The following is a 15,472-nucleotide window of genomic DNA, read 5'->3' as shown; positions in this document are numbered from 1 at the left end:
TCCCGACAGTGAAAACATATTTATGGCCAGATCTTTATAATACCACAGAGTCAACATTCTCCCTCCTGGCCTCCCTATGACCTTGCGTGATTGTGTCTTCTTTATCTTACACTCAATAGAGAGAACCCCTTTCCCGATTCACACCTTAATTTAAACCCATTTTATATCATCTTATCATTCATCACTGCTAAAAGCCGGTTTATCTTTACCACGCCCTCTTTTCCCTGTCACCGATCTCCCACCTCTGGAAAGCTATTAAAAAGCCAAGTTTCCAATGCTTTTCAGTTATGAAGAAGTGTCACACTGGGCTTGAAATGCTAACGCTGTTTCACTGTCTCTGCAGATGCTAACAGACCTGCTGAGTTTCTCCAGAAATGAATAGGCACAGAAAAATTTTCACAAAACAAATAACTATGGATACTTGTAATAAAAATAACAAAATTGCTTGAGAAACTGAGAGCTTTGTAGAGGGTCACTGGACCTGAAAGTTTAACACTGCATTCATTCCAGAAGATGCTGCAACATCTTCAGCAATTTCTTCAGCAATTTCTGTTTTTGAACAATTTCCAAAGAAGTATGTCAAAGATGTTCAAACATCCTGTCTAACATGGAGAGCCATACACTGGGGACTGAACAATAACGCATGGTGACAAGTTCCTTGACTCTGAAACTACATAAGTCTGGCATCACTGACACTACAGAGTTCTTAATCACGGTCAGGGAGAAAAACAGAGGGAGACACATTCACTTCAAATACAGAAGTTGACATTGTGGAAGAGAAATGATTTCGATCATTACTTTAAATAGATTGAATTAAAGTAACAAATTAGAGGCGTGACACTAGGGAGAGGCCCTCAGCAGAATGAGAATATTAAAATGCAAGTGTTACCGCATCAGAAACCAGGTTAGGTACAGAATACAGGGCTGATGGGTGAATGGGTCTCGGTGTGAACTGGGGGACAGACAGTAGAATTGAATTGTAGATATTGCAACTCAAACTGGGTTATCATTTGATGCTGTAGACCACAGCAGCAGCAGAAGCAGAACTGTATTCAACGACAATCTGTAACATTATCCCGAGGATAATTCATCAGTCTACCATTACCATCAAACCGATCCATGGTTCAGTGATGAGTGTGGGTGAACATTGCAGGGTCGGAATCACGTGGACCTAAACCTGTTGACAACCCATTAAAGCTACCACACTTAACTGGTTAAATTCCGACCAGCAGAACTAATGTCTGATGGAGAGGGGAAATGATCCCAAGACTAACAGATCAGATCTAAGTTCTGTCCGTCTTGCCAAATCCAAACATAGATGTCGATGGAATATGAAACAATTTGCTGGAGGAGAGGACTCCACAAATATCCTCATCCTAAATATCGGAACAGCTCTGTACGTCAGTGAAAAAAGTCAAGGATGTGGTGTCTGCACTATCCTCAGCCAGACGTGTTGAATGGATGATCCACCTCACACTCATCATGATTCCCACAGAATCGCAGATACCAGTCTTCAAGCAATTCGATTTGCTGTACAGTCATGAAGAAACAGCTGAACACAGTAGATACGACAAAGGCAATCGGCCCTGACACCATCCCTGCAACAGTCCTGAAGACTTGTGCTGCACAACAAGCCGTGTCCCTGGGGAAGGTGTTTCATTCCAGCTCCAACTCTGACATCTCCCTTACAACGTGGAAAATTCCTCAACTATGTCCAGTCCCCGAAGAGGAGAATAATTACAATCTGACCAATTACCACCCCCTCAGCCCCATGACGACAGTCACATTGGTGAGAATACTTTTTGACAGAGCTGTCAAGTAGCACCGAAATAATCAGGTCAGTGTGGTTTCCGATAGGTCCCCATGTGAAGATGGTGCTGTAATGAACATATCATTGGATTATGAATCCAGACCAGGCCAATGCTCTGGCAGCTGGTGGAAGTTAAAAATAATTAATAAAATATCGAGACCTAAAATCTGGTGTCATTAATAGTGATCTTGTGTCTAATGTTGATTGTAAACATCAATCTCCTTCCCCAATGTACTTTCAGGAAGTGAATCTCCCGTGCTTTCTTGGTCTGGCCTAAAAGTGACTCCAGACACACAGATATGGTCTCTGAATCGGCCACGTGAGACACTGAATTGTATCGAACGACTCTGAGGTCTTAAAGGATAAGACCTGACAGAACATCTGGCATCAATCTCGTTATCAGAAAAGGGAATGGGAAGTACTATCCTGTTGTCCCTGCATAGACATCTTTCCTAACATCTGAGATCTTGTGACAACATTTACAGAGCTTTCCCACAGACTGCACAGAAACATCGGGAGAGGAGGAGGTCATTCAGCACATTGAGCTTTCCCCATGCTATTTCATGGGCGAACATCTCCTCAATGCAGTTTTCCCCACACAATGTTCATATCTCAAAATATGTTTTAACATTATGAAATACAGTGCCTTCGGCCCATCAATATATTGGGAGTTCTTTGATAACACTTGTTTATTAAGTACGATGTGAGTGCAATACGATTCGTGAACTGTTTTCTACAAAGTGAACTATCATCCCTGCTTCCAATCTGTCATACCCTGTCAGAGTGTTATATATCTCACTGAGATCTCCACTCATTTTCCTAAAGCCCATGGAATACAGGCCCAGTCACCCCAAATTCTGCTCCCACAACTAACCTGTCATCCCAGAGATCAGTCTGGTCATCCTTCACTGCACTCCCTCAATGTCAGGTTTGCCCTTTATTAGGTAAGGACACCAAAACTGCACACAACACTGCACAATGTTCGAGATTGGGTCCCACCAAGACCCTGTTCAGTTGCAGTAAATGACCCTTACTCCTGTATTCTAATCCCTTGAAATGAAGGTGAATAAATCACTTATCTTCCTACCTGCTTTCTGCTCCTGCAATATTGCTTTCAGTGACTGGTGTACAGGGAGATCCAGATTCTTTTCACTGTTACAGCTCCCCACTTGCTGGGTCTATGTACACTGTATACAGCATGCCAATGCCATTCCCAGTATTGACTTCCGTGTTCAGAACTCACTAACCTACATGGACTCGGATAGCTTCGCAGAAATAAACAAAAATGCAGCTAAAGTTCATTTATAGATCATCATTTTCAACCAATCCTTTTTCAAATGATAGCCTGCCATTCTATTGTTCCCATCAAAGTACACAACCTCTCATCTCTCCCATTGCTCTCCATCTACCACGTATTTGCCCAGTCACTCCACTTTTCTCAATCACCTTGGAGCCTTTCTTACAACCTCCTCATCCACTCAGAAGCTGACATCGTTTAGTACTGTCAGCAGACTTGGGAATATTGCAATTGAGCCCCACAACCAAAGATATGATGTGTATTGGGAATAGCTGGATGTCAAATCTCGATCCCTCTTATATCCTCCAAGCCTTCCATTCAAAAAACATGGTTTTATTCCTACTCACTGTTTCCTGCCAGCTCTCCCATTCTAAAACCATGACCATATATTAGCCCCAGTCCCACTGGATTCGAATTTGCACAAAAGGCTTGGGGCTTTATCAAAAATCTTTCTGATTCCAGTCGTATTGCGTTGATACCGTCTCCATAATTTTGCTAAAAGCCACTTTCTCAAATATGATTCCTATTTCATAAACCTCTCGTGACTTTGTCTATGCCCATTAATTTCAGTACAATATTTTCTCTAAAACGTTTTAGTTGCTAATTTCATTCTATTCCCTTTTTCTCACCAGACTAAAGTTCCCTAGTATTGCGAGGAAATCTTATTTTTGGTTTTTTTCTGTGAATGCATAACTGAAGTATTTGCTCCATTGATCTGCTATTTACCTGTCCTCAATTATCTGGTATCAGACTGTAAGGAAGCTGCACCTTTTTCTCTTAATTTTGCCATTAATGTATTTTCAGAAGATACTACAAGTTCACTCATATACTCTGTGATAAGATATTCTTCAGAAACCCATCAATTCCTATCTTGAGCTACTGAATGATTGACCTTCCACAGCCATACAATCACAGAAGCACAGACTCTGTACGATCAGAAATACAGCACGGTCTACAGTAGCCCCATTTTCCAACACAAAACCCGTCGCTGTAAATCTTATGGCATTTCAAGTGCACAACCATGTATTTTGTAATGGTTTTGAGGTTACCATGACAATTCCCCTCTCACGAAGTGCATCCCAGACCCAACATACTTTGGGTAAAAAACAGTTCTCAAATCCTCACTAAGTCTCAAAACCTTTACTTTAAAAGTGTGTCCCTTTGACTAAAAGGACCAGCTGCTGTCTACCCACCCCGTCCATGTCCCTCGTAATCTTATTCTCCTGATTCACGTCCCCCTTAGCCTTCTCTGCTCCAAACTAAACAACCCGAGCTTATCCAAGCTCTCTCCATAGCTGATATGCTCCATCACAGGGAACATCCTGGTGAATCTCCTCTGCAACCCCTCCAGTGCAATCACATCCTTCCTGTAATGTAGCTCCCAGAACTACACACAGTATTCCATCTTGGCTAACGAAAGTTCCACATAGCTCTTATAATCTATGCTTCAATATGTGAAGGCTGTGTTTACGCTCCAGTACGCTTTCTCAAATTGTGTGCTACCCTGTCCAGCTACATTCAGGGATGTGTGGAGAAGCACCCTCTGAGCTTCCCAGTGTGCTGCCATTCATTGAGTCCTCCCCTGCCTGGTTCCTTCTTCCAAAGTGCATGACCTCATATTTATCAGGGTTACAGTCCACCTGCCATTGATGTGACCATCTCACCATTCCATCTGTATCTTCCTGTAACATAAGGCCTTCCTCCTCACTGCCAACTAACCGGCCAAACTTTGTATCAAACACAAACTTACTTATGACACCCCCCCCCCCCCCCACCCCTCGTCCATATTCACAGCTGAAACCTTTATGATAATGTTTAAAATCACAAAACATCAGCTTATTTATTTGAGAGGCTAGTGTCCAATGGTGTACCACGGGGATCAGTTCTGTGTCCCTCAATATTTGTGATTCAGAGTTGTTGGTGTTGGACTGGGGTGGACAAAGTTAAAAATTGCATAACACCAGGTTATTCTCCAAAAGGTTTATTCGGAGGCACGAGCTTTCGAAGTGCTGTGTCTTCATCAGGTGGTTGTGCGCTTTGATGAAGCACTTCGAAAGCTAGTGCCACCGAATAAAGCTTTTGGAGAATAACCTGGTTTTATGCAATTTTTAACTTTGTCCACCCCCGTCCAACACCAACACCTCCGAATCACAAATATTAAGAAACACAGCACTGATCCTTGTGGTACACCACTGGACACTAGCCTCCAAACACAAACAGCCTTCTACCACCACCCTCTGTCTCCTACCACTAAAGTTGATTTGGTTGCAACTTGGCAAATCACGAATGAGTCCTACCTGTTCCCTGGTTATTTTGTTCCGCTGGACAATCTCTCGAATATTTGGAGATTCTCACTCATCTTGCGTGCCAGTAGGCTTCCCTGCACCTGTGTTAATTAGTCCCCTCCAAGTGATGAATTTCTTCCTTATTGCAGATTTAAATGGCCTGTCCCAGATCCTGCCATTATTTGCCTTTAATGTGGAATAGACAGCGAGGGGAGAGTTCTGTTCATTTCCAACTTGTCATATGTTTTGTGAATTTTCAAAATTTCACTGTGACCCAGCTCTCATTCTTTGAAACTCTAGAGAACACAGGCCGAGTTTCCTCATCAGGCAATCTCACCATCTGAGGGATTAATCTGGAGAATGTTTTTTTGAGATTCGCTCACCAAAACTGTGCACAATACTCCAGGTATAGTCCTATCAACACGCTGTGAAACTGCTTCAACATGTCTTTACATCAATGCTCTGACTCTCTTAAATGAAGGCAAACCAAACTTTAACTTTCCACTTACATATCTTCCTCCAAATTCCCTTCAAATTCATTCAATTTACGGACTCATTGAGAAACTCTTGCGAAAATCAAATATCTGCAACTTCTACTGTTTCCCCATTATCTATGTTATAAGAAACAACTGCAAACAATTCCGAAGTTTATCAAGTACGATTTCTCTATCAGAAATGCATGCTGATTTTCTCCATTGTTGATGTTAATTTCTAAATATCAAAAATATCATCCTGTGTAATAGATTTCAACAGTTTCCCTACAGATGTCGATTAATTGGTCTGCAGTTCTCCACACTATGTCTTCTTCCTTTTGTAGCTGTTTGGATCCCTTCCATTCGTCGATAGTGCTTGGATCATGTTTATCCACAATAGTTTCTGTCCTCTGCAGAATGTAAAGGAAAACATCGACAGTGCAATTAATACTACTGTTGGGGATTCATTTCTGACGTTTTGATGAGACGTACATCTGTTTCGTTAGACTTAGCAATGCTCAATACAGCTACATCTTCAAGTACTACCTTGTTACTGATTTGAATTGACTTTTTGTCTTAAGCTTCAGAAGGCCGATATGGTCACTTGGAATTACTGGGTGATTTCCTGGATATTACTCCATGGAGACAGATGCAAAGTAACTGGTTATTTTCTTGGCCATTTCCCTGTTCTCCACAATGAACTCTCCTCTCCCAATTACAAATTTCCACACTTGACCTTGCTTTTATTTTGTTTCCTTTGAAATATAGATCGTTGATTTATGCAGTCTTTGTGTTCCTGTTTATTAGCAGGTATGCTCGCTTTTTGGTTTCCTTATCAGTTTCATGGCCTTCCTTTTCTGGATTCTAAACTTCTGAGAATTCACGGGTTTTCACAATATTTGGAATTCTTCTGAAGTCACTTCCTGTGATTAATAAATTTTCTAATTAGTGATGTTAACCATCATTGAGTCACTTTCTCACTTTTTGGTGTTTGTACAGGAAATAAATAGACGTATTTTTCAGACTTTGCAGTATTTCTAAAACCTCCTGATCCTGACCAGATATATCCAGGAACACTGCAGGAGGATAGATAAGAAATTGCGGGAGCCCTGGTTGGTTCTTTTCCATTATCGCTGGTCAGGTCCCAGATGACTGGAGGGTAGCGAATGCTGTGCCCTTATTCAAGGAAGGCTACAAAGGTAAAACTGGGAACGAAAGACCAGCAAACCTAAAATCTAGTGGATAAGTTACTTGAGAAGATTCGGAGAGATTGGATATACATGCATTTGGAAAGACAGGATGTGATTCGGAGTATGATTAGAATGGTGCTGGAAAAGCAGAGAAGACCAGGCAGCTTCCGAGGAGCAGGAAAATGGATGTTTCGGGCAAAAGCCCTTCATGAAATTCAGCACGTCTTTGTGCATGGGAGATCATGACTCGTAAATTGGTTGGAGTTCTTTGATGAAGTGACCAGCAACGTTGAGGAGGGCAGGATGGTATACATAGTCTATATGGATTCCAGTAAGGCCTCAATAAGGGTCCGCATGTTCCGCTGCTCTGAAAGGTGAGATCACATGGAATTGAGGGGGAGGTGGCAAATTAGGTACAAAATTGGCTTGGTGGTAGGAAGCAGAGGGTGATACAGGAAGAATGCTGGTCAGACTGGAGGCCTGTGACTAGTGGAATGCCTCAGGGGATGGTGCTGGGATCACTGCATATCACAGATGTCTATGATTTAGATGATAATGTACAGGCATGATTTGTAAGTTTGAAGACGACACGAAAATAAGCAGTCTCATGGCGAGTGAGGAAGGTTATCATAAATTTCAGAAATTTCAGCAGTATTTTGATCAGCTGGGGAAGTGGGTTGAGAAATGGCAAATGGATTTTAATAAAGTGTAAGTTCTTGCATTTTAGAAAGTCAAATCAAGGTTGGAGTTTCATGGTGAATGGTTGGGTCTTTAGGAGTGTAGTGGAACAGAAGGACCTTGGAATTCAGGTGTATGGTTCTCTGGAAGTTGATTCAGAAGTAGACAGTGCAGTGAAGAAACCTTTTGGTACATTGGCCTTAATCAGTGTATTTCACTGAGTATCAAAATTAGGGATTCTGGATTAGTGGTGCTGGAAGAGCACAGCAGTTCAGGCAGCATCCAAATAGCTGCGAAATCGACGTTTCGGGCAAAAGCCCTTCATCAGGAATAAAGGCAGTGAACCCGAAGCGTGGAGAGATAAGCTAGAGGATGGTGGGGGTGGGGAGAAAGCAGCATAGAGTACAATGGGTGAGTGGGGGAGGGGATGAAGGTGATAGGTCAAGGAGGAGATAGTGGAGTGGATAGGTGGAAAAGAAGATAGGCAGGTAGGACAAGTCCGGGCAAGTCAAGCAGACAGTTGCTGAGCTGGAAGTTTAGAACTAGGGTGAGGTGGGGGAAGGGGAAATGAGGAAAATGTTGAAGTCTACGTTGATGCCCTGGGGTTGAAGTGTTCCGAGGTGGAAGATGAGGCGTTCTTCCTCCAGGCGTCTGGTGGTGAGGGAGCGGTGGTGAAGGAGGCCCAGGACCTCCATGTCCTCGGCAGATTGGGAGGGGGAGTTGAAATGTTGGGCCACGGGGCGGTGTGGTTGATTGGTGCGGGTGTCCCAGAGATGTTCCCTAAAGCGCTCTGCTAGGAGGCGCCCAGTCTCCCCAATGTCGAGGAGACCGCATCGGGAGCAACGGATACAATAAATGATATTAGTGGATGTGCAAGTAAAACTTTCATGAATGTGGAAGGCTCCTTTCGGGCCTTGGATAGAGGTGAGGGAGGAGGCGTGGGCGCAGGTTTTACAGTTCCTGGGGTGGCAGGGGAAAGTGCCAGGATTGGAGGGTGGGTTGTTTGGGGGCGTGGACCTGACCAGGTAGTCATGGAGGGAACGGTCTTTGCGGAAGGTGGAAAGGGGTGGGGAGGGAAATATATCCCTGGTAGTGGGGTCTGTTTGGAGGTGTCAGAAATGTCGGCGGATGATTTGGTTTATGCGAAGGTTTGTAGGGTGGAAGGTGAGCACCAGGGGCGTTCTGTCCTTGTTACGGTTGGAGGGGTGAGGTCTGAGGGCGGAGGTGCAGGATGTGGACGAGATGCGTTGGAGGGCATCTTTAACCACGTGGGAAGGGAATTTGCGGTCTCTAAAGCAGGAGGCCATCTGGTGTGTTCTGTGGTGGAACATGGTGGCACAGTGGTTAGCACTGCTGCCTCACAGCGCCAGAGACCCGGGTTCAGTTCCCGCCTCAGGCGACTGACTGTGTGGAGATTGCATGTTCTCCCCGTGTCTGCGTTGGTTTCCTCCGGGTGCTCTGGTTTCCTCCCACAGTCCAAAGATGTGCAGGTTAGGTGAATTGGCCATGCTAAATTGCCCATAGTGTTAGATAAGGGGTAAATGTAGGGGTATGGGTGGGTGGCGAGTCGGTGTGGACTTGTTGGGCTGAAGGGCCTGTTTCCACACTGTAAGTAATCTAATCTAATCTGGAACTGGTCCTCCTGGGAACAGATCCGGCGGAGGCGGAGGAATTGGGAATACGGGATGGCATTTTTGCAAGAGGTAGGGTGGGAAGACTTGTAATCCAGGTAGCTGTGGGAGTCGGTGGGTTTGTAAAAAATGTCAGTGTCAAGTCGGTCGTCATTAATGGAGATGGAGAGGTCCAGGAAGGGGAGGGAGCTGTCAGAGATGGTCCATGTAAATTTAAGGTCGGGGTGGAATGTGTTGGGGAGCCTTCCACATCCATCAAAGTTTTACTTGTACATCCACTAATATCATTTATTGTATCTGTTGCTCCCGATGCGGTCTCCTCGACATTGGGGAGACTGGGCGCCTCCTAGCAGAGCGCTTTAGGGAACATCTCCGGGAAACCCGCACCAATCAACCAAACCGTCCCGTGGCCCAACATTTCAACTCCCCCTGCCACTCTGCCGAGGACAAGGAGGTCCTGGGTCTCCTTCACCGCCGCTCCCTCACCACCAGACGCCTGGAGGAAGAACGCCTCATCTTCCGCCTCGGAACACTTCAACCCCAGGGGATCAATGTAGACTTCAACAGTTTCCTCATTTCTCCTTCCCCCACCTCACCCTAGTTCTAAACTTCCAGCTCAGTAACTGTCCGCTTGACTTGCCCGGACTTGTCCTACCTGCCTATCTTCTTTTCCACCTATCCACTCCACCCTCTCCTCCTTGACCAATCACCTTCATCCCCTCCCCCACACACCCATTGTACTCTATGCTGCTTTCTCCCCACCCCCACCCTCCTCTAGCTTATCTCTCCACGCTTCAGGCTCACTGCCTTTATTCCTGATGGAGGGCTTTTGCCAGAAACGTCGATTTCGAAGCTATTTGGATGCTGCCTGAACTGCTGTGGTCTTCCAGCACCACTAATCTGGAATCTGGTTTCCAGCATCTGCAGTCATTGTTTTTACCTCATCAAAATTAGGGAGTTATGTTGCAGTTATACAGGACGCTGCTGAGGCAGTATTGGTAGCGTTATGTTCAGTTTTGTTCACTTTGCTATACTCGGTTATTGAAGATGTTCAACGCTGAGCTTGACTGATCTTTGCTGGATAGGAGAGTCAATGTTTATTGGAAACAGACCAGATACGGATAGTTAGACACAATCGGATTAGTTATGAGCAGTCTGAATGGTGCAGCCAAAAGAACAATTGCTGCCCCACCCCATGCACTGTGCCCTCAATCCACACTTGAGTCTGTTACAGAATGTACTGCTGCACCTACTCCATGTGTTGTTCCCTCTATCTCCCCCTCAAGGCTATCACAGAGATATACTGCTCTCCCTAACCCCTTGTGTGTTCCCTCAATACAGCCCTCGCAGCTGTTACAGAGATATACTGCTGCCCCTACCCTATGTGTGTTCGCTCAATCCACCCCTCGATGCTGTTACAAGGTAGGGGACCACCGCTTTCAGTCAGGCAGGATTCATTAAAATGAGACGGGAGGAGACCATTCTGCCCCTCGAAGAAGTTATACAGGAATAGAGAATGAAGTAATTCAGCTCGTTGAGTTACGTTACACAGCCCAGGAGGAGACGATTCAACCCAACTTAGGTGCTACACAGGAACGGGGAAGCTGTCACTAACAGGAAATAGAGAGTAGAGGTAAATATTTATTTTCAGGTTGCAAAACTGTAACTAATGCACTGCTGTAGAGATCACTGTGAGATCATCAATGACAAATAATCTGTATCAAAGATCTGGTGGAAGGGAACTGAATGGCGCAAAGCTCAATTAGCGCATCACCAAGATGATCATTCAAGATGTCGTCAAATGGAGGTACTGAGTCTGCAATGTGATACAGACAGGGAAGGTTAGTGAGCAAACCTTCAGCAGAAAGAACATAAGGTGAGTTGTCTACTGTGTCACGAAGGATAAAACAATGGTGAACAATTTAAATGGAGAGAGATTGCAGAACTCTGTGATACTGGCCGTTTCCATGTTCCTGGGACATGAATCATATGAAATCAGTCTGCAGATGCAGCAAGTGATTTGGAAGGTAAGTGGAATGATGCTGTTTCTGGCAAAGGTTATCACGTTTAATGAGAAATGTTTTACTACATCTGTACGGGGCATTGCTGAGACCACATCAGATACACTGTGTGCAGTTTTGATCGCCTAAACTTAAGAAAAGCGATATAATCCTTTCAAAAGATTTTCATAGATGTTTCCCTTCACTCATTCCTGGAAGGAAGGTCTTTTGTTATGGGGGATTATAATTTTGATTTGAGATGAGAAATCTTCTTGAACCATAGATGACTTTCTGAAATGTGTTTCAGCTGGATGCATATTTCCTCTTGTTATAGAGTTTAAAGCTAGAGAACAAACTTAAGAATAAGATGTATTGATATCAACACACGTATTATATAGACATCGACCGATAGTTACAAATTACACAGACGCATATAAACATGTCATCAGCTGTGAAAGCAGGGACTCTTTTTTCCTAATGAAAGACACTGTGTACAACAACAGGGATGATGCACCTTCATATCGACCATTATCATCCGTTCCAGAGAATGCTCCAGGAGAGCACACATGGCCCAGTTTGATGTTCAGTTGACATTATTGTTCAACACAGAGAGGGAGAAAAATGTTCCCTGCCTGAGAAGCAGAGCTGATTGATCCCTCTCTCTTACTTTGTCCACCCAATAGCAAAATGTGAGACAATAAAATCCCTGAGTTATCTTCACCACTCGTGAAGGATTCCTGGTGAGGACTCATTGGAATCTCTTCACTGCTGGAAGCAAAGGTAGTTCAGCCAAATCCAACTGTTCCACAAATAAATCCCAATACCAGCAGCTTGTGTGAGCAGAATAATTTCAAAGGCAGAAGAACATTTTGGACACTATCGTTTACTATTTGTTGTGAGTTCAACTTCCTGAATTTCACATTTTTCTCAAAAATGACCCAGTCCGAGTCCTATACAATTGGTCATAACACTAAACTGGCTACTTTCAAAGTTTTTGTAATCAGTGGAGGAGTGGGACTGGAAAAGGACACAGTGACCCTCTAACATTTATCGGAACGCGAATTAGAAATTCTTATTGGACTGTTTATGTGGGAATTCCCTTTATCAAACATTTGTAGTGCCTGGATGATTGCATTTGGTCAACGTTGTGCTGTATTCAAACATTTGACAGACAAGTTCATGCAGGAAAATTGTATACAGGCAGAAAAGTGCTGCTGAAACCACAATCAGAGCAGCTATGATCTTAGTGTCTTGTGGAACAGTGACAACGTGTCTAATGACCCACTCCTGCTCCTCAGTCCTATGTTCCTATGTTCAATTCAGCCCCTCAAAACTCCTGCACTGGTACTGACGGGGGCATCTTGCTCCAAATACATGGTCCACCGTAACACAGGATCTCATTCATTCCCTCCAGGCTGTCACACATCGTTTGGTGTGGATTGGAAAATGTTACTTCAAAACCCAGGCTGGGTTCGAAAGACAACTCTGGTCTCTTTACAGAGTGTCTCCTCTCTGCATCTTGTGCTTCATTTGTTTGTCATGGTATAGATCCAGATTCACTGTGAATTCAGCCCCAAGACCTCACTAAGAGATGACTCATAAAGTACATAGCTCTCTCTGATTGCAACGTTCAATAACAGAACGTGCAGGAAAATTGCAACCATTAACGTTATAATTACAGAATATGGAACAGGATCAGGTAGTTCGGATAATCAAGCCATTGTATACGATCATGACCGATCTGTTGTTCATATTAACTCATCTTTAATGTCCAATTCTTCACATCCTCTCAGCTCTCGTACAGGTCAAAAATTCATCCACCTCCTTTTTAAAATACTTTCAGTGATGTAGCTTCCCTAGCTCTCGAGAAAAGATAATTCCTGACATTCACTACCCTCTGTGAGAGGAAAACACTCCCCACACAGACATTGTCACCTGTTGATATGAACAAGGGGGGAACACAGGGGCTCAGCAAATAGTGAAGAGCCTTGATATCAAGGCAGTATTTGACTGAGAATGTCATTTGAGCTGAATGGGAATCAGGTGTCCCCTCCCCACTGGCTGGGGTCTTTCAGAGCACAAAGGAAGATGCCTGTTTGGGCGCCCGAAAATCTCAGTCCCAGGACATCTCTTCAGGAGATCATCAGGGTAGCTTCCTCAGCATAAACATCTTCAGCTGCTTCATCAATGTCTTTCGCCAATATAAGACCGGAGGTGGGGATGGTCACTGAGGGTTACACAATGTTCAGAACATTTTGTCTCCCATCAGCTCCTGATGCAGCCTGTCTCCGTATTCAGGAAGACCCGGACAGCATTCAGGCTTGTGCTGTTAAAGTGTCGGTAACATTCATGTAACAGTGCTGTCAGACACAGTTAAAAGAGGAGCTCATTCAACATCTCAAGCTGGTTACATACAGAAATGTGGAAGCCATTCAGCTCATCGAAACTACTGAACAAGAAGAGGGGAAGCCCATTCAATACTCCTGCTTGTTCCACAGGAAGAGAAAGGGTCTGGTCAGTACAAGGAGTTATTAAACCGGATCAGATAGAGTCCAATCAGAGCCTTGAATTTGTTTCATGGGACCTGGAGGAGGCCATTCAGACCCACGAGATTGTTATACATGAACAGGAGGGTGTCACTGATGCTCCAATACAACAAACCAATGGAGCAGAGACTGCACTCATGAATGGCTGTACGAGGTTCCTCGTGGGTCCATCGCCAGTGGAACATCTGCTACTTTAACGTGGTTTGCTAGCAGTGAGGAGGGAAGCCAGATGTATTCTATCAAGTCTCAAAGAGGCATCTTCCATCTCTGAGTAGACAGATCTATATTCTCCATGGAGGTCAGAAGATGATGGGAATAGTTAACTGTTTTAGAGTGAAGGCATTGTGGCTGCTGTCAGGATTTTGGATAACGTGATGTTTAATGTAGGAGCACACACCAAATGCACTATATTCAAAGTCTGACTCTCTCTCTCTCTCTCGCTCTCTCTCTCTCTATCGATATAGGGAGTGGGGATGGGGTGAGGGGAACGTCCTCAGAGGCTCTTGTAACCCGAGTAAAAACAAGCCATTGATTTTATCACCGTATCAATATCTGTTTAGAACATCATGAGAGACTGTCCATTATCCTTTAGTTTCAATGCAATCATCTTTTATTCTCTCACAGCGCTAAAGATTAATCGTCATTCACCCCTCATTTTACCACCATCCCAGGGATTAGTCTGGTGAAAAACCTTTGCACTCTATCTGTGGCAGGACGATTATTTCTTATAAGGGAAAGAAAATCTGTCCACAATTTCCCAATACTGCCTCAACAACACTCTCAGGTTTTATCACAATAATTCCTTTTCCTCACTGAGACATCTCCTTTACTTTCTTGTGGCGTAAGAAGCCTTTCCTTCTAGCTACACTGCCTCTGACCTGGAATTTAAAAGTTCCTTACATCTATATGTGAGCATCAATACAGCCAACACCAGAGGTGCTACGGGAGATGGACATCACACTCAGGGAATAGGCTAAGAAAGAATACACTTGAAATAAGGAATGGTCACCCACCTGAATGGAAATGCGCTGTAGGAATATGGGAAACTATTCTTCCCTCACAGGTCAGGCCAACATGTTATGCCTATCTTGAAATGAGAGGCTGGTTCAGCTGTTCCACAGGACAGTAAAGAGTAAAACACATTGCTGTGGGTTTGCAGTCACACAGAGACCTGATCAGGGAAGGATGACCCATTGCCTTCACGAAAGGACATGAGGCAAGCAGATGGGCTTTTTATACTTAATGATGATGGTTTCACTTCAAAGCCACCAATTTCATTCATATTAACAGATTATTATGCTGTGGCTCTAGATCATGAGTCAATGACTTGAGCACCATGAATTATCTTCCCGTCAGACAGTTTCTATGAAGAGAACAAGTTAAACATTTCAAGTGTAATTATGTTGTGATTGACATGTGGTTAGAAGGGGCTTGAAACAGGTGATTCCGGATTTAACAGAGGCCCAAATGATGGTTTACTCAGAAGGTGCCCTGTGGCTGAGGAGGAGACGGGGATATCACGAAGGTGATACTGGACAGAATAAGCGAATGGGGGGGATATG

The sequence above is a fragment of the Chiloscyllium punctatum genome, chromosome 50 (assembly GCF_047496795.1).
Source record: "Chiloscyllium punctatum isolate Juve2018m chromosome 50, sChiPun1.3, whole genome shotgun sequence".
NCBI lineage: Eukaryota > Metazoa > Chordata > Chondrichthyes > Orectolobiformes > Hemiscylliidae > Chiloscyllium > Chiloscyllium punctatum.
This window is presented reverse-complemented; position numbering follows the sequence as displayed.